Source organism: Pseudopodoces humilis, chromosome 6 (genome assembly GCF_049639895.1).
Source record: "Pseudopodoces humilis isolate 2021_Gansu_Grassland_sample_001 chromosome 6, ASM4963989v1, whole genome shotgun sequence".
Lineage (NCBI taxonomy): Eukaryota > Metazoa > Chordata > Aves > Passeriformes > Paridae > Pseudopodoces > Pseudopodoces humilis.
This window is the reverse complement of record NC_142205.1, coordinates 69,671,851-69,699,742: the sequence shown is the minus strand read 5'-3', so window position 1 is coordinate 69,699,742 and position 27,892 is coordinate 69,671,851. Positions and strand designations below refer to the sequence as shown.

The following is a 27,892-nucleotide window of genomic DNA, read 5'->3' as shown; positions in this document are numbered from 1 at the left end:
TGACAGAGCTGTTCCCATTTCAGGGATGCAGTGCCGGGTGACACAGAGAGCTGCCAGAGAAGCACAAGCCTCATGCTCCTCCTTTTTTTTTTTAACAGCAACACCGCTAAAATGTGTGATCTGCTGTATGGAGCTGTGGTACTCAGACTTTTTGATTGCAGGAATGGCACATGGAATCAGACATTTTCCATTATGGGCTGTCTAACTCCTTTCTGAAAACTACTGGAAGCACTCGTGTTCTTTAGTGACTTCATCTTGTTCAGATAATAAATTACAGAAAACTGATTTCAAATTTACAATCTCATTACTAAACTTGAAACCACCAAATACCAAAGAACATTTGTTTTTTACTCAGTTAATTCTAAGCATATATTCATGGCTTATGGTTATCTGCTAATTAATTAGGCCTGGGTCCTGCACCACCCACTGATTACTGCCTGATGTACAACAGTAAGTCATTAAAAACCTTTAACTGAAGTCCCATCAATCATTCTACAACAGCTCTTCACCAACTTGTAATTTATGTACTGTGTTTCTGCATAAACAATTTGCATCTTGTGTTCGTAGGTATAAAACTTATAAAAAGTAGATTTTATTTCATCACCAGTCCACTGTAAGGACTCAAGCTTACAGACTCCTGTCTTCCAGCAAAAAGAATTGGACACAACCATTCTAACTTCTGTGTCTGAGCTGTTCTAGGAATTGCCAGGCATGGAGCAGGACAAGTGTACATTCTCCCAAACTATATGTACAACCAAATTGAAATGAAATGTAAATAAAAATATGGTGATAGCTGTGAGGTAAAATAAGGTCCAAAGTTTTGCCTACTACTTTTCCAAACAAATTTAGGATATTTTGTAGAAATGACAATGAGTGATGTTTCTCATTGCTGGATGAGCAGCATTTTATGTAGCTGCATTAAATCATATTTTACATAGCTCCAGCTTCCCAAAGTTCCAGGTGGCACCACACAACCTCCATTTCCCATTCCAAAATCTGGCACTGGCCCATTTTATCAGCCATGGCTCAGTGTTTGCTCCCAAACCATCGCTTGGCCTGGTGGCTGTCCCTGCCCACTTTGTACCCTGCACTTCCACAATTACCCTGCCTGAGTGGTTGAGTTGGAAGCTCTGTCTTGCCATTGTGCTTGTTTATTGGAACCAGGTTTCATTAGCATCTCTGCAAGACAGAAGACTGCATCAACAGATTTAAAAGCTGCCAGAACCTATAAAATCCAATCAAGAAAACAATCCCTAAGGGAGAAAATGATTGAGTGCCTATAAAGGTACCAAGTTCTCCTACCCAGATGGATTTTGTTTTTAATGGAACTCTGCTCTATAAAGCCACTTAGGGTGCAATTCTGGCACCATTGGGTGAGGCCTCATTATCTGGGAGATAACAGGACTGTTTACAAGGAGAGGGAGAGCTCGGGGCCACTGAGTGTGCTAGAAGAGCATTTCATTTGAGAAATGTCAGGTCAAATTGTTTCCACTTCTTATGTTATCCAACTGTGAAAAATATTAGTATGTGTGCTAGGTAGAACAACAGACTAAATAAATATAATAAAGGAAAAAGTTCTCTTTCAAGCCTAGGGGCTTTTTGCACTATTTGTGATTAGTAGTTACAACAGACAGGATGCCTCCTAGGAGAGCCTTTCTCACTAAGAGCCAGAGTTAAAGCAAAGCCTGAGTGAGTGAAGAAGGTATGTAGCTGTGGCCAGTCACACTGTGCAAACACAGGGTTGAGACAAATGAGGGGGAAAACAGGGAACATTCTTGATAGAATTATAAATATTTATGCTGCAGCAAAGTATCCTGGGCAGCTTAGGCAGAGGTTTATAAAATAGGAAGATAGAAAGGTCCAGCCTTCTACCAGATGGGGTTTGGCAGAACACGACCAAATAATTTATAGATTATATAAAGAGATTACCTGACTCATCCTTGGAGCACGGCAATCTGTGGCCTGAATTGAGGCAGCCCTTCAGATGCTGCAGGTTCCTTGGAAGGAAGGATTCACTAAGGGGGAAAAGCACTGGTTAGGTACTCTGCTCTTGTGTACAAAGTGTTTGCTCTGTTCCAGCACACTTCAGCAGATCCCCAGGAAGGCAGCATGCAGACACAGCTACGTATTCTAGCTGGCACCATATCTTAGACATGCTGCCAGTTGGAGTGTCCGGGTTACAACGGGACAGCCTTAGCAAGGGGTCAGAGATGCCCAGGAGCTAAGGAGGGACATGTCTTCCATTCCTCTCCACACTCAAGGAAATGCTGTCACTGCTTGGAAGTCAAAAATCTGCTATGGAACGATCACCTCTGTGAACAAAGCTACTTCTGAATGTTTACCTGTCGCCTTTGCTCATTTGAACTGACTGTTCAAACTGTCTCAGTAAAAGAATTTCTGTAGTGACCTCTCCTCTCGCTCTCTGGAAATTGCTAATCAGCTTTTGTGAACAAAATCTCTCAGCTCAAAATGTCTCCTGGGAAAACCTGACTCCTGATCTCCCCAGGAAATTAGCAGGGCAGGGAGCCAGTTAGGGCTGCATTCACCATGCCGGCACAGCACAACAAAAACACACACAAAGGGTTTTAATAATGGTAATTGCAATAAATCCACACCCTGGGGAGCAGGTATGTGCTTTTTGGATAAGCAAGCTCCAGTGGGAAAGTCTCTGGCTGTAAAAGCACAGGTAATTGCAAGCAGGTGAGAGGAGGAACAGAGTAAGCTGTGGCAGTGGCTGCAATTTCAATTAGGAACATTGTCTGGCTTCCCAGGGGTGACCTATGGTCAGATAGAGAAGGCCACAGAAGAGCCAACATTTTGCTCCTCTGTTACCACCTCTAGCCAGGCCAGCTAGCTATAGAGAGCTCAAATAACTGGCCCAAGGCAGCAGCTTGGATCAAGGCTAAAGAAAAATTATAATGGTTTCTGAAGAGTGTGCATATGTAGGAAAAATACCCCCAAATTTTCTCAGATTGCTTGCTGGTACAGATTCATTGGACCTGTCATAATGAGATTTTTGTGACAGCTCTTTACAATCTCCTTTCTTTGCTTGAAGTCACCAAGTTATTCAGAATATACTTATCTTGTTTTGCTTCCTCATAAGAATGATAAATATTTCAGAAAGTTCTGATTTCTCATTATTATTATCACCTTTAAGCCTTTTCAATCCTTACTTTTTCCTTTGGCATAAGTGTGGGAAGCTGCCAAAATGATGAATTTTGACAGCTCTAGCTCTTTTTTGTTTGTATTGACGAAAACTATCTGTGCAGAAGAGAAAACTTTCTTGTTTTGTAAATGATAATGAATATCTAGCAATGCAGATGAACATGTGGGTACTGTGCTGCTGGAACAGAGAGAACAGGATGTTCTGTCACTCAGAACTGAGCAGGAACTGCCCACCTGGCAAGAGGAACCAGCACACAAACAAGTGACAGCTTCTGGGTGATGACAGAGGTAATACAAGGTTTTATTCTTCCCAAACTAAGCTCCTACTGCTGCATGACACAGCCCCTCTCTGAAAAGCCATTTGATTTGGTGTTTCTCCTCTCCAGGAGGAGATGGAGCCGTGCACTCATTCCTGTTACCCTCACAAATGAACTGGTGTATTTGAAAAGTGCTTTCTTCAAACCTTTTCAAGAGCACAACACAGCAAACTACGCAGATTTTAGGGATCTGATGACACACATTTTGTGTTATCATTTCCATGAAGGAAAACCCCACATTGCTCTAAGGCCTGAAGTCAGATCAGCCAACAGCAGCACGTGTGCAATGCCAAAGTCTCGCTCCAGGGAGTCAGGATGCTGTGAGAGTTCTGCCAAGCACAAGGAAACAAAACACAAGCACCACAGAACAAAAGCAGTAAAAATAATTTAAACCAATGTAGTCTAAGGAGAAAAAAGTCACTAATAACAGTCTAATAAGGCTGCTAGATCTCAACTGCACAATCTCTGATTTGGATGTGGAGGTTGCCCTTCAGAAATGGGCAAGGGGAGGGAAACTGCTCTTGGGGATGGATGTGCCACTTCTGTGGGCCATGAGGCTCTCATGTCTACGTGAGATTCCACTCATTTTTAATTCCCACTGCACAGAAGAAATAAACTCTCCTTTAAAAGGCCTCTACATCACATCAGACTTCATTCTATCATTCTCTGTTTTACATTTAAAAGCGCTGGAAGGCCACCCAGCATTTTTGTCAGGGTACATACAGAGGTCTGCATTTTCTTTTTCCCCTGCACTGATGGAAATAAACAGCAGTGCTATTTAATACAGGACTAAATAAAAAGCAGAACAAACAGAACTTCCAAACGAAAATGAATGGCATACTTTGTTAGGGAAAAGAACCCAAACCTCAAAATGTATAAGGAGAGACTGAAAAGAATAAAATGCCAGCATGAATTTGTGAGGGAAAAATTACGCCAATTCAATTTACTTGTAGAGCACTCAGACCTGTGATCATGAAGAGAACATAAATTGAGTTTATCACAGTATCAAAGTATTTATGAGATACATTAAAAATTTTTTTTCACGTTAACACTTTGATTAAACCTACAGAAGAGTATTATAATCAGCTTGGATGCTGTGTTTCAGTAAAAACTCAGAACAATTGGATTAAGTTCAAAGGAAATCAGCAGAAATTGTAACAGGTCTGGAAGACACGGCCCAAAGGAAATAATAAATGCTGGATTAGGATTATGCAAATGTTAGTGCATCCCTGCCCACCTAATAGAAGTAAGTGCTGTGAAATGGAAGAGAGTGATTCTCTTTCTTCACGTATATGTTGGATAAGACAAGGAAAAAAGGATTGAATTGGATCAAGGAAGATTTATGAAAATCTTCATATTATAAAAAGCCCTGCAACAGCCAGATTGGTTCAGGAGGTTTTGGAACATTACCACTGGAAAATTAAGAAAAATCCTGACAGCTGTGTCAGGAATGACAAATACATTTGGTACACTGTTGTGGGGGAAAGGGAATGGACTAAATGATCTCTTGAAGTTGCTTCCAGCCTTGTGATTCTGAGATTTCATGGTACATTCCTTTATACCACAGAGCTGCATGTTTAACATTGTACTGCTTAAAGCATTTCTCTCAGGAATTATATAATTTTCTATTATTATTTACACTTATTATAGTCCATTCACTTCATATTCAGTATAAATATTGCAACGCTGCACTCTCCTAAGTGAGATTTTTATTTCATTAAACACTTCCCTCTGTGAAATACCCTCTTCAATAAAGCATGGCAGCAATAATAAATTACTCACAGCGAGAGGAGGAGTGGAATGGGAAAAGTGTAACAGGAGGAATTCTCCTGTTTCATAGACATTTCATTAATTTATTTCCAGCAAGCAAACTCCATTTCCCTCTCAGCAGTGTAAACGCTGAACTGTGGCTCAGGAAACATTCTTACGGTAGAAGCTCAAATAAACGCCTCACGATTTTCTCCCGACACCTCCTCGATTGTTAAAGTGGTTCCTCTGCCAAAGGGGTAAAGTCACAAAGTTCATGTTAAATATCACTATATCCATCACCGATAAAATGCCGAGTTTCACCGTTTGGGGGTGTTGATGGAAACCAAAAAACTTCTTGGTGGGATGCAGTGGCTGCAAGCTGAACAGGTGACCCCACTCCTGGAAATGCAGGGCACCACCCACTGCTGAGTCACCCCCAGCAGTTGCCATCGCTTTCTAGCCTGGACAGCATTAAAAACACAACAACAATCTCTTCCAAATGCATTTAGCTCTGCACCTCAGTTCTCAGCTGCTTCGCAGTTTTCCACCATGGAAAGTCTCAGGCCCAACCCAAAACGTGTTGGTTAGCACTGAAAAAGGGAAAGTCCTCTAATATTCTCCTTTTATAACTACAGCATCAACAGTTCAGGGAGTGGAAAGTGCTTGACTAATATTTATGAATGAAGGCTTACGATGCTTTTTCCTTTTCCCCAAGCACAGATCACTGACAAGAGCAAAAATCCAGGAAGAGGTAAGTGATTTCTCAGAGTTACAGAATCAGCTTGTGGGAACACTTGGTTTTAACCACTCCTTGCCCAAACTCTGCTCTTCCTGCTGCAGCCCTCTCTAAATACACATCTCCAGGATTATCAAAATGTCTTTAGGATGCAAATCCTTTCACATTTACCATTTTTATGCAGGGGTTGTTTTCCTCCACTGAAATACCACATATGCTGAAATGTCTGAGTCACTTTATCTCAGCCTGTTCCTTCACTGTTGGACTACATTTTCAAGGAGAAACCTTTTCCAGTCAGCACTGCAGAGCATCTCTTTAAAAGGAGCTGGAGGTACCTGTTTTCCCTGGTCTTTTTGAACATGTTCTTTCATTCCAAACCCAATCTGGATTCTTTCTGATCCTAGAAAGATCACTTGAATTTTATGCTAAACCTTTTATGGCAACAGGGCTAAGGACTGACGTAGAAATGAAGCACAAATAGTTTGCTGTAAAAAGAGAGCCTTCTGCAGACGTGTTTTCAAGGTGAATGTTTATGTACAAAGTACCAGCTCAAGATTTAGGTTTTCTAAGAGCACTGCAGCAGAAAAGCAGAAATATTTTAGTGCATTTTAGAACTTGATGCCTGAAACTGGACATATCTCAGTGCACAGTTTCTCCTACACATTTTCCCTAGGATTCTCTCCTTGCAGAATCAAGTCCTTTTGTGTTTCTACACAAAGATGTCTGTTTAGAATTTGGGTAATCTCAAAACCAGACGAAATGAACGTATGAGCAATGAGAAATCAGTGTCTATTCTGGAAAATTAACTTGGTCAGAAAAGCAATGAAGATGTTGGCCTGTTTCCTCTATCAGCAGATGCTCTCTGAGCTTGTCATTTTGCTGTCCACAGGGAAAAGGAGTGAGATCTCCATGTAAACTTAGATCTTGTGATTTTCATCAGCTGCATCTCTGGTGCTTCTATGAGGCATTTAAGACTCAATGTCAGCTTTGGTATGTATTTAAAAATCAGTGAAGTGGTAAGTTCAAAGCAGCTTCTGACCACACTGTGCTTTAGAACATTTAAGAAAGCCTAATAGACCATTGAGTCATTATCCTGATATTTATAACATTAAGAATAATAACATCCTGAGGGATGAGAGGCTAGAGAGAGCATGTACAGTCATCCTCTAACAGAACAGTTTCAGCAGAGTAAGATGCTGTTAGAATAATCTTCCTGATTACAGTCAAAAAAGGACATAAATTGCAGAACACAACGCATTCTTCCCTCAGCCTTTTGGGAAAGTGCTGACAAATTCCACATGACAAGCCCTTTGCAAAATGTGAGCAAGAAGATGTAGAGTTCAAATGAAAACCTCAGTTAAACACAAGCATCCAATCAATGCTGAGACCTCAATTAGCAGATTCTGTAAGGACTAAATAAAAGCAGCAAGTGAAAACCTGCTCAAGTTTATTTAGCTAGCCTGTGCTAATGGAGTTTCTAATGGATGCGTGTCATATTGTTTCTCTGAGCAGTCAGTGTTGCCTTACTGGTTCTTCATACTCGACTTCATGTTTAATTATTTCCTAATTGGATAGCGAAATTCTGTGTAAATGTATTTCTATTGTCATTCCCTGCACTGTGTGACTCAGCTGACCCTGAGCTAGAGGGTCTAGGGACAAGTAATGCAAATTTGTAACCATAGAAGACTGTCTGAATCAGATTTAGGAAATGCATAGTATTTCAAAATTCAATAGTTCCCATCACTAGAGCTCTTCTGAGGCTGCCATAATATCCTCTGTGTGCTTTTCTCTTTAATTGCATGTATACAGCTATATTCTCATTAGGCACATACCTGCCATGTCTCTGCTCAGAAACTGCAGTTCAGTTCCTGACTTTTCCTTAAAAGATGTGCCAGGAAAAGACTTCTAAAGAAACATGAGTACCACTGGAGTTTCCCAGGCATTGTGTGAGGGGCACTGGAAAAGCAGCCCCAAGAATTCCTGCCACACAGATCTGCTCTTTTGCTGAGTCTGCACAGATCTGCTCCTGGCAGTGTCACACACAAGGACTCTTTATGTCAAATGCCCTAACTGGGAAAGGGGGGGCAGCCAAAAGCTCTTGAAAAGCCTCTGTTCCCAGCATTTCACTTCATATCCCGTTTCCAAAACATTGAATTTAAATGTCACTTAGTTAATCCCTTCATACAGAGTTATTCATTGTAGAGCCAATTCTAATCTTTGTTGGTAAAGAGTGAAAAAATGCACTCAGGGCTGACTGTTTACATGACAACAATGATTTCCCAAACCAGATGCCTTTCCCCAGGCTGGCTGGGCAATCCTCACAGCAAGGCAGGAGCAGAGGGCAGCAGATGTTAAAGTTCTCAGTTCAGGAAAAGGAAATCAAGTCGAAGAAAGGAGAACAGGAATCTTCAGCAGTGAAAAGGGGATTTTGGAGTGCAGGTAGAGGGAGTGCTAACACGACTGAGCTGAAGTCTATTTTCCTGGCTGCTTGTTCTCCAGGACAGGAGACAGAATCAGCATCCTGCCAGCTCTGTTCTCTGGGCAGCCAGGAAAATCCAGGAGCCCTCCAGTGGCCAGAGCTGCCTCAGCTCCTGTTCCCTTGGTTTACCTCCCCCGTGCAGAACTTTAATGGAAAGTTGTGCTATTTTTACCCGTTTTGACACTGTTGATGGATGGAGTCCCTGACAGGAGTCAAAAGGCTGCTATTTTCTTGGGACTCCTCCTTTGCTTTCAAGCTGCCTTGTCCTGCTTCCAGATACCCAAATCTTTTTATTAACCATCCATGCTGGAAAGTATTGCTTTAGCTGGGCTTTTGGGAAGTAAGGCAAGTGATTTATTCTCTGATTGTGTCAATAAAAAAAATCAGTAAATGACAATGGCAGAAAACTCGAGTACCTTAGTCGAATTTTAAGTTTGCAAACTAAGTGTTTAATGAGGTTCACGTGTACCCTTGTAGCCACCAGACTGCCTGCTCAGAATGTACTGTGCACTCTCTTTTTCGAGATATAAATTCAATTTTCTTCCAGTGCAATACAAATCCCTTTATTCCCTAGGTTACAGGAACAGGTCTATAAAGAAAACTGAACACTTCCCAGTGCTGCAATCTCTGTAGTGCTCAGGGGTCAGTGTAGCACTGACCTTTAATAACACACGGCCACTACCTGAGGAGCGTTAATGCTCCCTCTCGATGCTCTTTTACACGTTGAATTGTGCTGTCCTCTGCAATACCCTTGGATATTTCACCAGCTCACATAGAAAGCAGGGCCCTACCCTTTGCAAGCCACAACTCGCTGAGACAGCACAGCCAAAGCACAGAGATGAAAAGTATCCAGCTTCAGTCGATCTTATCGAGGCACGGGATAATCTGAGGAACGACGAAGCGAAGGGAGAACTGTGGCTTATTTCCCCATTTCTAGAGCTTCAAGGGAAAGCAAATCTCATTCCTGCCAGCCAGACTTTTATGTAAAATGCCCTTATTGTCAAGGGCATGCCCAATAATGAGGAACAGAATTGCTGCCCAGGGTTTTGGCATGACAGTGACCAAACACTAAAGTCCCTGTGTTTCTTTATAAAGACATGAAATTCCAAGGCAAGGTGTCATACTTCGGACAACCTTCAACTGGTGATGACGTATACTCTTTGGAGAACTTATGGAAAAGCAGAAGGCAATGCTATGTTATTTTTTCCACATTTTGCTGCTGCATTACTTTCAGAAAAACACCCCACATATGGATTGTAGAGGCAACATCTGTGTTCTCACGAGAACCACATGTGGCTGGATAACTCTTCCAGAGGAACTGGCTGACTCAGACGACTTTATACACGGCTGTCAAGATGCAGTTACACCTTTCCACCTAACTACACATTCCAACTGCAGTACCCCAGCTGCCTGGGACACCCTTAGATCTCTTTGGCACACCTCAGGCCATATTCTCAACTCACCCTGAATTTTCCCCGCTTCACGAAGCTATAGACCCAAATTGGTGTATCCTGTTTTACAGATGAGTAATAGCATAATGTTCCCTAGATGAACATCACACTGGATGAAGAGCTTTAGGAATTACAGTTGTTAAATAAACACACTTGAAACCCAGAAAACTACTGCCATATTTTTGATATAAACATCACTTCTTAGTTTCTTTTAGCTGAGAAAGCATAGTGGATCATTTGTACTCTCCTCACTTCAAATCCTAATTCAGCCTCAGGAAAATCACTGATTTTACACCAGGGCTGAATTTGCTGTGTCGTAATTTGAGATGGCAGAGAGGTTGAAGAGGTATACCATATATTCTTGCTCAAAACAATCCACATCTGCACTCCTTTCCCTGTTAATTACCATTTTATGAGATACTAATTCTTGGTCCAGATGACATATTGATATAAGGAAAAAGACTTGGAAGAATTGTTCCTGCTATAGAAAGACTGACTTAAGCATTTTTACTTGCTGAAATAATTTTAAGCCCTCATTTCACAAAACCTGGGAAATGCTATTTCAATAATAGATCTTTTAGCTCTGCAGAAGGATGTGAGTGTGTTATAAATAAGCTATAGCTCTTTTCTGCTTTATGCCATGCGAAGATTAGCTTTTTCCAGATATTACTTACTGTGAAGTAAATACACTGGTGTCCTGCTGATAAGTCCATAATTTCTTTACAGCTGCAAATAAAGCCTGTTCCCCCTTACAGATACCTCTGACAAGCTCCTGAAAATATATCTCATACAGACAATACCAGTGAGTCACCTACAGCACTGCCCCAAGTGTAGTTGAAACCTCTCTATTTTTAGAAAGTGTTCCCAGAACCTCAGCTCACCTCTTCACAGCCCATACCTGAGCAATAAAAATTTTGATAGACAGTTCATAAACCTGGCCGGCTGTCGCCCAACACTGGGAAGGGACTTGCAAAGGTGTGTGGCCCTTTCCAAGAGAACCTTTCCTAACAATCCAATTTTAAATGAAATATCTCTGTGGATCACAACTGTGACAGCAGCTGATGCAATGTGTCACTAGTGTGGACCTCCTGGGAATGCCTGGTTCTGCCAGTCCAGAGTTATGGACTTTGACATGGACACAAGGAATTCTTTCTCATCGCCCCAGGTGCAGCTGGGAAAGAAACAAAGTTTGCCAAAAGTGCATGGAATGTCAAAACAGCAAGTGCTGCAGGTGGCTCCTGACAGCAATTCAGCAGGGGCGTCTCTCACTCAGGCTCAGAGCTGCTATGTCTGCAATTTGTCAGCAGCCAGCAGACATATTCTGAAAGAAAAGCAGGATAGATATTTTCAAAGGTGAATGATGAAATTTATTTCACTTAATCAAGGGCTGCAAAAGCATTAAGCACACAGTGCCTAAAAGCCTGAGGTGTTTGCTGCAATGCTCACAGCCTGGGAAGGTCCTGTGATTTTGGCACGCAAAACCAAGACTCTGGAGAACATCACAGGCTTGCTGCATATCCCAGCAGCCAGCTTGGGGCTCTTCTGCTAAGGGAGGAATTCCCATGCAAGGCATGCAGCTGATCAGAGAATCTAAATCCCTGGGAATGGCAGGAAGTGAACCAAAGGGGTTGCTGGAGCTCCGTGGCCTGTGGATGGGCTGTGATCTGGCTGACCATCCCGGACAAGGATTCTGCAGGAGGAAGGTTTTGGTGCCTGGGGCTGCTGTTATCCACGACTCCTCAAGTCCTGCTGTCTGATGGCTCTCAGGAGTACAAACCACAGGGCCAGTGGAGCTCTGGTATAGGAGGATGGGAGCATTTTAGCCATCCTAACCATGTGAGTATTCACTTACCAGGCAGCCATTGACTACCTCTCCCACGGATATCAGCCATCCCTCGGCTTTCTCAGCACTTTCCAACTGGGATTTTTGACTCCAGCTCTTTGACTAGTGTCCATATGCTGAAGGGAGAGGGAAGCTGTAAGTAAATGCAGCGATTTTACATTTTTTCAACATGGAAAAGCATTGCATGCCAAAAAATGTCCTCTTTATACTTGTTCAGACAAGTTGCTAATGTCTACATTGCAAGATTCAAGAGATAAAATAATCTCTGTTCTGTGTGCACATGTGGGAAGGAGAAGGGCCAGCAGAACGTAAATTTTGACTCCGTTGAAAGCACAGCCCTGTGGGAATGACTCCCTACCATGCTCAGCTGCAATGATGGAGCACTGCTGGAGAGGAGAAACAGGAAAATCTTCGTGAGTGCTGCCTTTTCCCCTCTGTGCCTGGTGATATTTAGCAAGTCTTTCCTCACAGTCTTATTGGTGGAGTTGGGAGTGATCTGTTCTCCAAAGGGATGGGAAAGGATGGCTCTTTATTTTAAACACATGGTGAAAATGCTGAATATAATGTTGGGAATTTGCAGCTGGGAACCGGATAGCAGAAAGGATATGAATTTAAAAAAAACAAAAAACCAACAATTAAATCACAGCTCAGAAAGGACTAAGCCAAATCTTTGCAGCTGGAAGAGAACAGGAAGATAGAATGGATTTTCACATTCAGTTTATTCATTATTCCAAAATAAACTAAAAACCAGGCTTAGAAGAGCAAATGGGCAGCCCAGCAGTGGAAGGGTGGGCAATGGTTGTAGAGAACATTCTTGAAAGCTTAGTCACTTTAATGTGCCCATACATCTCTTTGAAAAAGGGACCAGATTCTCTGTGGGTGTAAAAGGCAGCAGTTCATAGAACTCAATTATTTATACTAGCAGATACTCTAGATAATGTTTCTACTCCTGGCAAACACCAAAGTATGAAAACTTGACAAAAACACAGACAGAATAGCAAAAGGAGGGGAAGAGCAGACCTTGCAAAAAGTGCTTCTCTTCCTGCTAAAAATACACACGAGATTTTCCTTTTAGTTTAAAAAAGATTTTGCTCTAGAAGTCTACTTTCCCCAAGCTGTTCCCCTAATTTTAGTGGCTTCCACACGTCACAACAGTAAACAATTGTGTCAGCCTGCCCGTGCCTAATGGGGAGGGGTATCTATCTGTTTGCTTTCCAAGAAGTCACCAAGGTGAAACCTATCTGGCAATATTCAGCATACTGAGAGGAGAAACCAGCTCTGGTGCCCACAGATATCATCCTGGGTGCAGCTTTTGGAGGGTAATCAACTAAGCCAGCTCCTGTTAAGAATATTTTTGAGGACTACGCGTGTATTTGTAACCCCAGCTACCCTTGGGTTCCTGTGTCCATCTGTGGTGGTTTTGGCCTTCTCTCTGTTTTGTGACCACTCCCTTCTTAAAATGAAAATAAATTCTCATAGTCAGAAAAGAGACTAAGTCTAGGTTGCACAAAAAGCAAAAAAATGAAAATGTCTCCCTGCCAGACTGCAATTCTCCTTTGTTTTCTCTGACAGTGGCAATGACATTTAATCAGAGAAGGGGGAAGTTCAAACTGAGGAGGAGCCATTGATGCAGAGCTGTGTGTAAGTGGTGGGCAAAGTTTTGGCATTACTCTCCACCAGTTGGAATTTCACATTCCTGCTTTTAACTTCTCTGTTTAAAGATAACTGCCTGTGTGAAACTCTAAGTGCAATTCATTTGTCTAGGGCTTCTTTAGCCCAGCTCAACATTCACCATTAATCCACCTGTCCTGGTAGGAATTTTCTGCTTGTCTATTTTTGGCATAACTCCCTATTTTCCCTCAGTATTTTTTTAGAAAGATGTAGAAAAGGTAAAGTAGACATGTTATGCTTAATACACACAAGCTGTGACTGGAGCTATTGTTCTTTTTGTGCATCTTCCAAGAGAAAAAACAGGGAATTTTAAATCAATAATTTGATCAAATGCAAAACTGAGAACTTTTCTCTTTTATTACACAGGAATCAAACAAATGCCTGGGAAAACATTCCTCAAAAAAACCCATTGTAAAGGATAATTAACATTTTGCAGTGGTATGAAGTACACTTTTTACAGGACTTAGAACTTTTGTGCAAATATTTACCAAACAAAGCGTTACAAGCGACACAATGACCCAAATTCACTTGCCATTTACAGCCATGCAAATCCTTCTCAAGTATAAAGAATTACACTATTTCAAAATTAATCTGGCCTTAAATAAGGATGTGAGATAATTATCGTGCTTCAGAGATGCACATTATAACCTGAGAGAATGCATTCTTCTAAGCAACTCTGACATATTTGGACAGCTGTTTAATAACAACATAAAATCCTTCTAGTTGAGTTCTATTATAGTTTCTCCTTGTGCTTCCAGCTGGCTGCTGCCTGGTCTAAGGGGAATGGAGACCAGAGCCAAAGATACACATTGCTCTGTGCAAGAGTCAGAGAAAGGAAAGGCTGGGAGCCAAATCAGCCCCTCTGCTGCTGGGTGCCTTGGGCTGGAATTCACACCAAGACTGGCCAGAACTGGCCTGGAATCCCATCAAGAAATGCAGACACAGATGTCACACTTCCACACATGTGGTCCAAGGCCACTGCAGTTTTTCCATGGCTCTGACACCCTGTGGGATCACCAACCTCCCTCTGAGGATGAGGTTCCGACCCCTCTGGAAAACCCAGCTTTGTGAACTTGCCAGGCCTTCACCACGGAAAACCGGCTCTGATCTCCCCACAGGGAACCTGGGCCCCGAGCCCAAGGCCGGGAAGTGTTGTGATGTATAAAAGCTCATTCATGCTTAGAGATGCGAAACGTCATCGGGGAGGGTGAAACCATCTGAGAAGGAAATGTCAATTCATACAGCGTGTTGGAAAAACAGCACTGGAAGCATGTTTTATCTGAATAATCCAATCTATCCAAGCCAAAACTGTAAGAACTCATGTTTTTTATCTTCTTTTGTTTCAGGAGAAAGCAGAACAATAGTTCAAGCACGTCACTGCAAAAATGAAGTGATTTGTGTTTAAAATACCAAACATTTTTTCTTCCTAAAGAATTCTGAAATGCTCACATTTTGTTCCGCTCCTCAGTGTGACCAGACTTCAAAATTTCTAAAACTTCCCCTGAACAAAACTCTGGTTTTGCCTAGCTCCAAAATTTAGGCTGCCAGCTCCTAAAGCATTTTATGATCAATGCCCCCACAGCTGTAATGGAGGAGAAACAAAGACTCTAAGAAAGCCTCTGATGGCTTTCATCCCTAATAACATCGCTACCACATCACAGAACTCAGTGTTGGTGCAACCCTTCACTTCTGTACACAAACCCTGCAGTGCTGAGGATGCAGAGAGACAAGCAGCACAGCCTTGGACTCCATCAGACCATACACATGTTTTCATGTCACGTGTTAGCAGCACTCTTAAACCTCAGTTATTTTGCCCTAACCATGAATAAGGGTTTGTGCAGATGAAGGATGTCAAGCAGCTGATACAGGAGCTCTGAACACAAAACTTTCCCCATTGCCCTCCCCATACTGATTTATTCAGAACTCTGCCCGAATGCATTTGCCTGATGTGGAACCTCTGCATGATGCCCTCATCTTTAATCAGTGTTCTACAGAACCTGCTTTCCTGTCTGGCCATCACCCACAAATGGCTTCTGGGTAAAATGAGAGAACATGCCAAATAAGCATTTAATATAAATCAGGTGGGATTTGATATGCTTCATATGGAAAGCTCCTCCTTGATTTAAATATGTGTCAGATCAAATGTCTTGAGTATTTTGCATCAGAAGCCAAGGAGGTCCCTGAAGGTCCTGCCCCAGCTGCAAATGCTCAGGAAGAGCCGCTCCTGGAATCGCTCTGGGTGAATTAACTCATGTTGGGCAATGCACATTTACCATCACCATTTAATGTTTTCTAGAGAACTCTTCCTGTTCATTTGGAGGCACATTCAAAGTAACATTTTGCTGAAGCAATTAGTAGATTTGTCACAGATTAGAAAAAAGCCACGGTGGTTCTCAGTTTTTGTTCCTTCAAAGGGTTTTTTTAAATATTAATGGATGAATTTCCCAATCTACTCAATTGCTCCCATGAGCAATTTTTTACCTAACTAAACTTGTCCTAATATCTACATTTCTAAGTCCTGCTTTGCATTTTTGCCTCAAGGTAGTGTAGATTAGTGTTAGCACCAAAAACCTCAACAGAACTGGAGGTACCAGGCATACATAGGGATTGTTTCAAAGTGTGTCATGTTCTGTGGGAAAGGCACCTAGAAATTCTCTAAATTGGGATGCAGCAAAGATAGCTATCAGTCCAGCCATTCACACGTAGGTCCAGGAAAATTCACTACAACTTCACAATTTCCTCCTGAATTTATTTCTTCCTGATATATTATTATGCAATGTCCTGGACAGAAATTACATGATTAATTCATCATATTTCATTTTACCCTGTTAGCAACAAGAACAAAAGCCCCAAACCCAGTGCAATATCACCTCTCAAGATAGAGAAACTGAAACTCAATTTAATTTCATTCAAGAAGACAAAAAAATGAAGAGTTTTTCTGCAAAGCACCCTCAGTTTGCACAGATCCCTATCACCCTGCAGCACAACTCCCTGCTGTTATGCAGCTGGAATTAAACATGGGAAGCCAAATCTAATGCTTTTCTACTTTTAGAACACCTGCTTCCTGCATTTATCTGCACCTGAAGAAATGGATTTATTTCTCATATATACAAAAAAAAATAAGAGAAAATGGAATTTAAGTGCTAGATTTAAAGTGATAATGTAAGCATTTAAATTCCAGCAATGGATGACTGCTAGTTTCCTCACACAGTAGAAAGCTGTATTTAGGCCAGGAACTGCTAAACAAAATCTATACTCAATTAAGCAAGACATCAGCTTGGAATATCCAAGAGGCTTCTGCCATCAAAATCCTCTAACTCCACTTGAACCTTCCATTTTCTGCTCTCACTCAACACCTTTACTAATGCAGGCTAAGGTGGCACATTCGGGTGAGGACCCGCCCCTTAAAAGGAAAAATATAATTGTGATAGTCTTGTGGTTTCCTCGTATGCATGGTGGCACTCTTCTGAGCAGTGAACAGATAATTAAGAAAGATTAATGACACCTGAAAGATCACTGTCAGGCCTGGACTGCTTGCAGGATGGCTGTGATGTTTGCTGGGGAACAGAACATGGTGTTCAGACCATGGAAAACTTAAAGAAGTGTCAGGATAGGGGTAGGAATTAAAACAACTGAGCTAATGCAGAAAGAAGGGGGTTTGAAGTCAGTAAGCACAATGGATACCATGTGAGTGACTTGTAAGGCTATTTAATGAAATCAGAATATTAAGGTAGAAGAGGAGGATTTTGACATCCTCCTAAGATGATGAGACAGTTAAACCTCAAGGTCTGGGTGACCTTGAACTCCACAGCCAGCTGAACATCAGAGGTCACAGACGGACCCCTGAAGCTTTAGAACCCGTTCGCATATTCATGTCAGTAGCACAAGCCGGACAGTAAAGGCTGAAGTTTGGTTCTCTCTGCCCAAAGAGCCAAAGTTGTGGGATGTAACGCCGTGCATTTTGGTGTTTTTATTTTCAGGTATGCACCAAGATGCTGGGCAGACTCTTCAGATGACAAAGGGGGAAATCAGAAAACTCCTTAGGAGGCAATCTTCTTCAGCAAGCTCATTTGTTCACCTGCCAATCCTTGGGCACAGGGAGTTATGAACCGGCCAGGAGAAACGAATCAGTCTCACAAGGACCTGCAGCAACCAGCTGAAGAGCAAGAGAAAAATGCAGCTATAGGATAACAGGGCAGACTTGTTATCTTGAAAATCCTGTGGTTCTCCAAGGTCTGTGTAACTAACAGTCATGAAACACTTGGCTTTGCCAGGGACCACAGCTGGCCAGGAACCCACATTTATTGAAAAGGAGACCTCCAGTACTCTCCTGGGTTTTTATAGCATCAGCAACATCATCTTGTTAAGCTGGTACCTGTGGAAAAATGCAACCCTGATTTTTGGCTGGTGTTTTTTTTTTGCTATTTCACTCCAAAGAGAACTCAGCAAGCAAAGCATAACACTTCCCTGGTAATTTTCACACCTCAAACAGGCAGCAATATTTTTCTAATACAATATATTTCTCTATTTGCACTTCACCCACCAAATGTTTCTGAGTTGAAAGCAGCAGATTCATATTTGTGATAAACACACTGAAGTAAAGAATATTCTGTGATTCTAAAGAACAAGATGCCTGCGATTGGAAAAGTGCAAAGAGAAACAACCCAATCCTCCAAAGGAGACTGGTACTGAACTGTTTGTGAGGATGTGAAGAATCAAAGGTGGAAAAGGCTAAAAGGCATCTGCAAATTCCAGGGTCTTTCAAGTCTACTTTTGGAGCAGTTAAAAGAATACTTGAATAAGCCAGTTGATACTGAAATTACAACAGCAAACCTGACTGCAAGCTGAGCATTAATTGTTGCACCATTCCTTGCTGCCCTTGAAGAGAGCTGCACCAGCACTTGCTTTATTTAACTTTATTTCACTTTACACCAGTTACTACCAAATAACCAAATCATACCAAATAAACAAAGCAGTATTGTTCAGTGAAAGAGGAAAGTGAAGCATCTTGGCCTAAAACATGGGACTTAGGTGTAGTCTCCACCCCAGAAGTCCACAACCACACTTCAGCTGACATAGGTAATCAATTTTGCTATTTATTAATGGTTTTTATAATTCAAAGCACTCTGATATTCCAGTGTCTTTTATTTAGCAGACAGCCTCTCTGTTTTTTAGCAGACACTTTACTGGCTCTTCTCTCTAAGTGCTTAAACAAATGCTTTATATTGTTTATTCTATATTTCTCCATTGATTAATTTAAGCAGAAAATTATTTAGGAGTTTAAAATCAGAATATATTAATTTCTATTTTCTTTGAGCTGCTTTTCTTTCTTTCTTTCCACCTTTGAAACATCTTTGAAGCTGAAGATCTCTTTTGATTGAAGGCATTCTGCCTTCACCAGACAGAATAAGTTTATGTAGAACAGAAGGTGCTGAAGGTGGGTGTATGTGACTACTAAAGAAATTGGCAGATCATAATGACATGCACAAAAGATTTGTCAAATTCAAGGTTGTACTTGTTAAAGTTTGTTGTTCCTGTGAGCCTTCTAGAATAACAGAATACCTGCTTGTCAAAAAATTTTAAAAAATCTTTCTATTTGGATCCCTTGAAATGCAGGGAAAAAAGCATCAAAACATCACTCTTTTGCTTGGAATTTTTTCCTCTCCTACTTGTACCACAAAATTGCTTTTCCTTTTTAAGACAAGAAATCACAGTGGCTAATAATCAACACCACTCAATTATTTACACCAAAGAGTAACTTATTACTACGATTTAATGAGAGGGTAATTTATGTTGTTTCATTACTGGCTCATGAATAATCTTGACTTACACATTGCTAATATGGAAGATAACTAATTTGCTTCATGTCATTAAAGAATTTTAACCTGAAGATCAGGATTTCACTTGATGCTTTTATATCAGAGTTCAAAGAAATAGAAGCAATAAGTACAGAGAGAAATTGATTTAAGGTTGGTTGTGTTCACTGTATCCTGGGGTGTGTGTATATCACATTTACAACTGAAGCAGTGACAAAATAGCTGACAGAGAAAAAAGAAATTTGCCAGGTCTGTAGTTCAGCAAAGAACTGACAGCTGTCAGTATGACTTTATCTTGTCATTTATAAAATAATTAGAGATTGGTTTCTGTGGTAGAAAGCAAAGGAAAAAAAGGGTTCAGTCTAGGAGAAGCTCTGACTGATATTTATCTGTGGAGAGCAAGCCAGGAAGGTTGAGTTTTCCTTACACCCTTGGGATTAGCAGTTCCTGGCCTGTCCTTGCATGTACTTAACTTCACACCTCATTCCAGTGCTGATGAGTTCCATGGTTTCCCTCTGAAAGACAACCCCTGTGGTTGTCAAAGAAAGCTTTTAGGGACACAGCACTAGAAAGGATGTTTCAAGTCTACAAGAGAGTTGAGAGGAGTTTTTGCCCCTTCCCTAAGGATGGCAGGGTGAGAACACAGGCTCCTGCTTCCAGAGGCAGCCATCCCTACATCAAAAGCTTCCCTTTGGGCTCCTGCAACACATTTCTGACCTCCAGCAAAAGAGACCAGAGGCAGAAAAACCTCTGGTGCTCCCACAGAGGTGGAAACCAGAGATTCCGGGGGCAGTGCCCACGTACCTACAATATCTCATGGTTGTTTTAAGGATTAAGCTGGATTAAAGAAGCAAATTGAGCTGAAAACCCCATTAGTTAACATTTTCTACTAAATATACTCCATCAGAGGGGAAAATGCACTTTTAAGAGCGAGTTAGCTGGTTGCTGTCTGCTTTAAGCTTGACCACAACTAAATTAAACGCTTTCCATTCACTGACTTGTACCTCACTGCCAGAACTGCTGGAGCAATGAAACTTTTCCTGAGTCAAGAGTTCTTTTAAGGAGCTCTTTGCACCAGCCATCTTTATCTGCTGAATTTATGATCCCATTTGAAAAGCTCCTGCAAAACCCAGAGCGTTCTCAATACTCAATTTGGAATGCTCATAACTCAATCCAATGAAAACCAATTTTCTCCAGAGAACTCAAAAGCCTTTTTTCTTGGGGAGAGCCATTTCCAAACCATATTTCAAGTTTCAGCTCCCATTGGTTTTGGCTGTAAAAGTGTTGAAAAAGTGTCACTCTTTCTATAAATATAAATGTATATAAATATTACACTTATATTTTACCTTAGTATAGTTATTTTTTAACGTCTCAATTTCATCAGATACAGGAGGAGCTGAATGCCCTTCACTCCGGAGCTTCCAGGCAAACTAAGATTACCACAGGTTTCAGGAAGAGAGAGGCTGGAATATTTAGGAATCAAAGGCAGAACTGCAGAAAAAAAATCAACTGGACAAAAATGGAAATCTTCTAGTTGTTTGTCTTGCTTTCCATGGAACTCCATGGTCCTCAGAAACCCTACACTGAGCTCAAGACTCCTTGTACTTGTCACTCTGCAGGAAAACACCTATTAAGAAATAATTCTTCCTCAGTAACAATCTGAATATACACATTTAATGGTGAGAGAAGGAACTGAAATCGATACCCCAATAAATCATCCAGCTCTCACATGATTCAACAGCTCAGCCACAAATTCAAGCCTCCAGCCTAATTTTCCTATATTGTAAATCAACATAATGCTGTTTCTCATTCATTATTTGTTTGTCCAGCAAAATTTCAGTTACTTCTGATACGCTACAGGCTTTGTTGCCAGAGATCCGGTGCTTCCGTGTCTTACTCCTTCCATTTTTGTTTCCTCTCATTGCCAATGTGCACTTTTACTTGTTTCTACCCAGTAGGAACAGATTCAGCCCTGGGCAGCCAACAGATTTAAAAGCATCCCTTCGTTCATTTCTGGAAAGGTTGAGAGCTCAACTCCATTGCTTCTCCTATTGTAATAAACAAGATGTGATGGAGATCCCACACCAATTAATCCTGACTTTTATATACCACATTAGAGTAGGAAGAGAAATAATTTTGTTATCTCTGAACATTTCACAAATACTGGTTTTTCCACTTTTTGTGTGTGCAGAAGGTTGGAAATCTCAAGCTGTTACAAGCCAAACTCCCATGCACTTTTGGAGTAATTTGAAAACTTTCAGTTCAAATAAAACCACTGCAAACATATCACTGCATTACCTAACATTTCAAAACTAGGACTTAATCAAATAATAAAAATAAACCTCCCACATGATTTTCATGTATATAATTTTTCTGATAAATTCAAAATCTTCTGATGGCAAAAACTTTTTGCCTTATTCCAGTCCTTTAGTTTTTGTTCCAACAAATTTCAACAGCATCCGACCCGTTGTGTCCTCACAGCACTGAGACTCTGCAATGGTGGTTCTCATCTTGCAGTTAAATTTTGATGCAATCTGTATTTCCTTGCTCTGCTAATTTAACAGATCCTTCATATTATTCAGTGGGTTTTAGGTGTATAATAACCACTGCCACATGCAGTGTCGTGATTGTACATCTGCAAACTGATGGCAAGCATTCAGGAGTTAAGGGTAATAAAGGTTGGGACAAGAGCAGAAGCCACAGCTTGGTTCACTTACTGCTAAAATTTCCTACAGGAACTCTGGTCACTTTGACAGCTGATGAAATATTAGCCTAAGCAAAACACATCAGCACTTGTATATGTTTGAGAAGAGTAATTTATCAGAAATACAATAAATGCCAGCTGTAATTCTCTCTGAGGTCATTAGAACTTGGAATTTAAAATTTAATTTTTTTTTTTATCACAAGAAGAGTTTACATTGGATTGAATTAATTTTTGGTATGTCCATGAATCATTCAGTTTTAATGGAGTTTTATCAATTTACAGCAGCAAATGATTTATGCCACCGGCATGAGGCCCTTATAGGTTTCAAAACTGCTGAAATTAAGTGTTGGAATATTCACTTTGGTTATTGTATCATTTTGAAAACCTGCAATGTGTCTGGATCTCTTGGACAGAAAACCACACAGGAGTATTTCTTTCAGCCAGAAGACTGGGCTAGTCTGCTGAAATATGGTATCCCATTTGAAATGAGTGTTTCTCCAAGACCTACCTTTAGCACTCAAAAACAAACAATCCGTGGTCATGTCTGAAATGCTATTGAAGGATTCATTGGTTTCATTCCTCCTGTACCACACTTACCCATTCTCACAGACTGCAATTGCTGCATTTACACTGACAGCACTTCACAGGTAATAACTTCCTAGAAAGAACTTCTAAAATGCCTCACCAAGTTTGGTTCTTTCAGCTCTGCTTTTATGTTTCTGATTATTTCTCAAGTTTTCTAACATTTTCCATCTTAAAGTTTCTTCAGAAAAATATTCAGTAAGATGTTACACAGGCATGAAAACATTTGCTATACACTGCAGACAGTCAGTTATGTATGATTCAGCTTGAGTGAAAAAGAAAAGGGATACTGGAAGCATGATTATTTCGTGTTGCTTGCTAAAACTAAAGCTTGCTGGTATTAGCATTAATATTATCATCACCTACAAACTTCACTTCTTTTTCCCAAGAGTGGGCTGCAAAGTGGTTGTTTTCCCAAATACTACTGTGCAATATAGTTGATAAATATTTTTTTAGTAGCAACTATTCCATAGAAAGCTAAGCTGGAGAATTATCCAGGGTGATCCTTTCAAAAGCAACTTTTATTCACGTTGATAAAACTACTTAAAGAAAGTTTCTGCTTTCATGCCTATAAGGCTGGACAGCAATTTTGAACTTTGATTTTATAGAGGCAACTCCTTTTTGTTTCCAACAGGTGGAGTTTCTCTGTCTTCACACAAGCACCAAAGAAAGGGAATGCTTAGGTAAGAACTGCAGGTCTTATTTTTCATTAAAAAAGCTGTGCTATGCATACCACAAGATCATCCCACAAATTTTATCTCGACTGAAACCTCAGACATGCACATAAAAATGATCATAAATCCACCTAATCAAACATGAATCCATAAAGCAGTGGGAAAATATCTTGACCTTTTCTAGACATCTCTTGAAGATGTTTTCAAGGATTCATAGGCTGGCCTTACCTATCTGACAGTGCCACTGTTGATATCCTGTGGGAATGGCATTTACTGGCGTAACTCCTGTGCATTATCTGAACAGGATTAGGTCTCTGCAACAAATCCTGAGCAGACTGACCCCCCAGATCTTGGTGACTTGGCATCAATTGCAGCACATAGTTAGTGACAACTTACAGCAGGGTTTACTCTGGCTTGATTTTGACGAGTGAAGGTGTCTGGTATTTTCTGCAGCACTTGACAGTGAGATGAGATCTACACCAGTGGAAATGACATGCCTTTATAGACTTTGGAGTGTGCTTCTCACCCAAGAGCACTTCCAGCTCTCAGAGTGCTCTCCAAGAGCACTTCCAGCACGAGCCAGCTGCCACGTGTGAATTGTAGGTGAGTTCTTACTGAGCTAATCACACTGGTACAAACAGGCCATGCTGAAAAAGCCTTCTCTCAGAGCACTCATTGAGGAAAGATTAATGGGACTGACATTTGTGAGAGCAAAGATAAAGCTAGAAGACAAGGGAAACAGATCAAAACATGCATCAGCAAACCAGATCGTAACAAAACTATTTTTTTCTGTACCACCTCATTCTCTGTCCAGAACTACAAATTTACATGAGATATTACCTATAACTCACAATCATAGGGAAAAACCAGAACCTCTAACAAATACTTTGACCTTTTGGGTTCAGAGTTGGGATTTCCTGCTGAGAGAGACAGAAGAAAAGCAAGTTGTACAAAAAGAGCAATTAAATTTCTCAGATTGAGAACTGCTACTAACTTGTGGGTGACTGGCAGCAAAGTGAGAACTGGCAGCATTTCCTTCAAAGAAAAAACACTGCATAGCCTAGTAAAATATTATTTTAAGGCATTCTCTTGATTGAAAAACAGGTCTGACAAACGCTATTTCTGTCCTGGATCCATTCTGAAGGGTTTCCACTTTTTAGCAACAATTTTAGCTTCAATCACAGTGCTTGCTGCTGGAAAACACAGGGAAGTCATGGCCTCAGGAGTATGGCTGCTGTAAGCCAAATCCAAGTATTTTTTTACAGATAAACTAAACCTGGTTTTGAGTTCACTAGGATACCTCACTTGTGTAAAGCTGGCATGCTACAGATGCTTTTAGAGCAAATACCTGCTCCCACTGACGTCAGCAGCACTACCACTGACATCAGCAAGGTCAGGCCTAGAAGTTCACAATTTCCCTGTGGCACATGTACCTGCTTTTCTGTGCCTTGTAGGCTCTTAGCTTCAATATTACTGAGAAGTGTTTTAAAAACCTCTTTTCAAATGGGTGTCCTTAAATGGACAAAGCATTGTCCATCCTTCACGCTCGTAACATCACTAAACAGAGATGTTCCACAAAAATACTAAATAATAAAGTAGTTCTCTTTTGCTAACAGATTAGATGAATTAATTAAGAAGCCCTTAAGCTTTCAGAAATGCACATATATTTTGCATAATCTCCTTGGATGTGTTTTAGCAAATTAATAAATGAAGGTTTATGATTGCCTTTCCCCTGTACTTCCCAACTAATGTGCTTATCTATAAAATTCAGCAGTGGGAAAGGATAATTATCCTTAATAGCTGTATGTGGAGAGCAAGACACACAGAGAAGCCAAGTGTCTGTGTACAGCTTCTGCTGCAGATGGAACTGAGTTCAGTCCTGAGCTACAAATCTGCCAGACATAAAGCACTTCCAGCCTGGGAATGACACAGCTCCCCACAACTGGAGCTTGCTTACAGTAATCACAGCATGGCCAAAAGCCCAGGGGCCAAGGGAGTAAACCTGGATCTCTACAGGCCTCAAAAATACAGCCTGGGTTTGTAGGGAGTCAGAGCAAATAACTGATCCCCAACTCATAGCATGAGCCTCAGAACAACCTTATTTTATAGAGTTTAAAAGTTCACATCTCACTTGATTTTGGGGGAATAAGAGCAGTACTTGCAGCACTTGGAATTTCTGCTTATTGCCACTTAGGAATTTACCATTAACTGAGGCTATTAAAAAACATGATCCAACAGGGAAGACTTTGATTCCAGTATCTTTTTCTTTTCAATATTATTAATTTTTAATTGGTGGCTTTTGAACACTGCAACAATCCATAAAAGAAAATCTTCCATATTTTTAGTATCTTTAAACTGTTGTATCTTGAGACCTCTGATCTCGTGCACTGAGCTTTTAAGAGCAGTTTGTTGAGCTTAATGAAATTTCTGCTGATGAATAAGCTGAGCAGTTCCTGATGTACCATTTTGCTGAATGGTCCTTTTTTAACACAAGAAGTGGCCAACTGGATTTCTCTTTGCTTTTGGCAAGCTTTGAGCACCTACCCTTTCCTCATTCTTTTATCTCCATCTCTTTCTAGCACTCACCTTTTTCATCATTCTTTTATCTTGATCTCTTTCTAGCTCTCTCCCCATGTCTTGTACCAAAAAACTTTGATGTCCCAGACCTGTGCCACGTCCAACACCACAGAATTCTCACCACAAGCTCATTAACTCACTGGGCAAATTGCACTGCTGTGCCATGTAAAAATAAACAGAGTATCCCCCTTGTTTTTTGGTAGCATTGCCCAAAAGACTGTAAAAAGGCATAATTACAAACTGGGGTAGACATCTCAACAATCATTTGTCATTTATGTGGTTGTCTTTGGTAGTTTCTCACATCCTTGTTAAAAACCATTAACACCGTAGCTATATGTACACGCATATACAGTTTGTGAAAACTTTTATTTTTCAGATGCAGCATATTGTACTTCTCAGGGTGGAATATTATACCTTTAACTTTGTGTGAACTAAGCCCTGCACAGCCTCTCTCCTGCTAGACAGCTCTGCCTTGTCTCACAAAGGCATCACACGCCCTTACTGAAAGGTCCAGTAAGCAAACAGTTAAGAATCACAAGATTGGATTTTTGTGTTTATGGACAGCACCTCAAAATCCAGAAAGCATGACAACTGAATAAATTACTGTACCTGACAGATCATAGCATTAGCAGCAGACAGCAGCAGCTGGCTGATGCAAATAAATCCCATACAAATTCCTGTTGTTCTCCAGGGAATGGTAGCATAAAAGCTTCAAATAGAGATTAGGCAAAAGAACTGACCCAAAGAAGTGAAGATTCAACAATTAACTGAAAGCGGCGTATTTGCTGATGGATTCAGCACAGTTGAATTTGTCCCATGACATCCCAGGGCTAACAAAAATGTGAGGAGCCCAAGAGCAAAGCCTAAAAGTATTTTACTTGCAAATAAATGGTATAAAACAGCACCTGCCCACAAAATCACTCACTGGGGGGACGACAGCAAGTGTGCTGGGAGCATTTTCTCATCAAAATAAAAAGCAGTCAATAATTCCAAATTATTTATTAGAGGAAAAGGAATACTTTACCTGAATTGAGTCTTTTGAAAGATTCTAGAAAACTCTGCAAGTAAATTCAAATCCTGGATTGTTCTGAGAACACAGTGCACCCAGGGAGGATCAGGAGGCATATTTGTTTCTGATTTCCCTCCTGTACTCCCTTCCTTTCCTGCTAAAGTTACAATGCACCCAGTGTTAATTCTGCTTAGTGGATCCTTGATTGCTACATAAAATACTTTGAATGTATTTGTTGAAGATTTTTAACTTAGCATAATATGAAATGTGAGAATAAAAATAATAAAATATGAAAGGCTGACTCTGGTGTGAAAGGGTGAGATAAATGGCAGATACTTCCTCATTGCTATCTGGCAGGATGTCTGACAGGGCCATCCCTAATCATGTGCATTCCACATACCTGAACCAGGATGCTCCAGTAGGCAGAACTTCATTTTCCCTCTGAAAATCCCTGGAGATTCATTTTTAGTCTTGTTTTTCCAGCTTTAGAGAATTCTTAGATTAATGGTCTCTGAAATTTTTAAAATACATCTAGTGTTAGCATTTATTGATAGGAGTCAGTGAAGCAATTTCTCTCTGAAAAGATCATGACAACTGTGTGCAGCAGAAAAGCATTTTTTCAGCTTTCATAGTATGGATGTAGACTTTTAAAATCTTTTCACATCCTACAAACTAATGTTATACCGATTAGTAATTAGAAAAGATATTTAAAATACATTTTAATAGGATAGGGTTCTTGTTATGTCTTCTGTGGTCTTGTACACCTCCATTGATGTTTATAAGTTTTAAAAGTTACTGAATAAAATATTTATGCCACATATGAGGCTTAATTTGTAACATCTAAACTTTTAAACATTTTAGGTGTTTTTAACCTGCTAGTCATAACATTACCTACTTTTAGACAAAATGACTAGGTCTCTAATAATTCAGTTGCCTTTAACATTTCTAAAGGGTTTTAAAAGCAGGCTAGCGTTTCTTGCCTTAGCCAATTTAGAATAAACAGAACTTTCCAGACCTTAATTATATTTAATTATATTAATTATATTAAACCTACCATTCACCATCATTCCAAATATAAAAAAAAACATTGCTAATAATTACACAGAAGAAGAGCTACAG

General features: G+C 40.5%; 1 long non-coding RNA gene across 3 annotated transcripts in view; it reads right to left on the bottom strand.

The window, feature by feature from the left end:
- Positions 1–16,849: 16,849 nt before the first annotated feature.
- The window catches only part of LOC148184235 (uncharacterized), a 65,485-nt gene continuing 54,442 nt past the window's right edge, over positions 16,850–27,892 (bottom strand). For 2 of the 3 annotated variants that reach the window (XR_015772747.1, XR_015772748.1), the window contains 2 exons: positions 27,174–27,284; positions 16,850–17,786 (listed from right to left, as the gene is read on the bottom strand). This is a non-coding gene — a long non-coding RNA (uncharacterized LOC148184235). The remainder of the gene's footprint in view (positions 17,787–27,173; positions 27,285–27,892) is intronic. The other variant, XR_015772749.1, reaches the window with a different exon arrangement.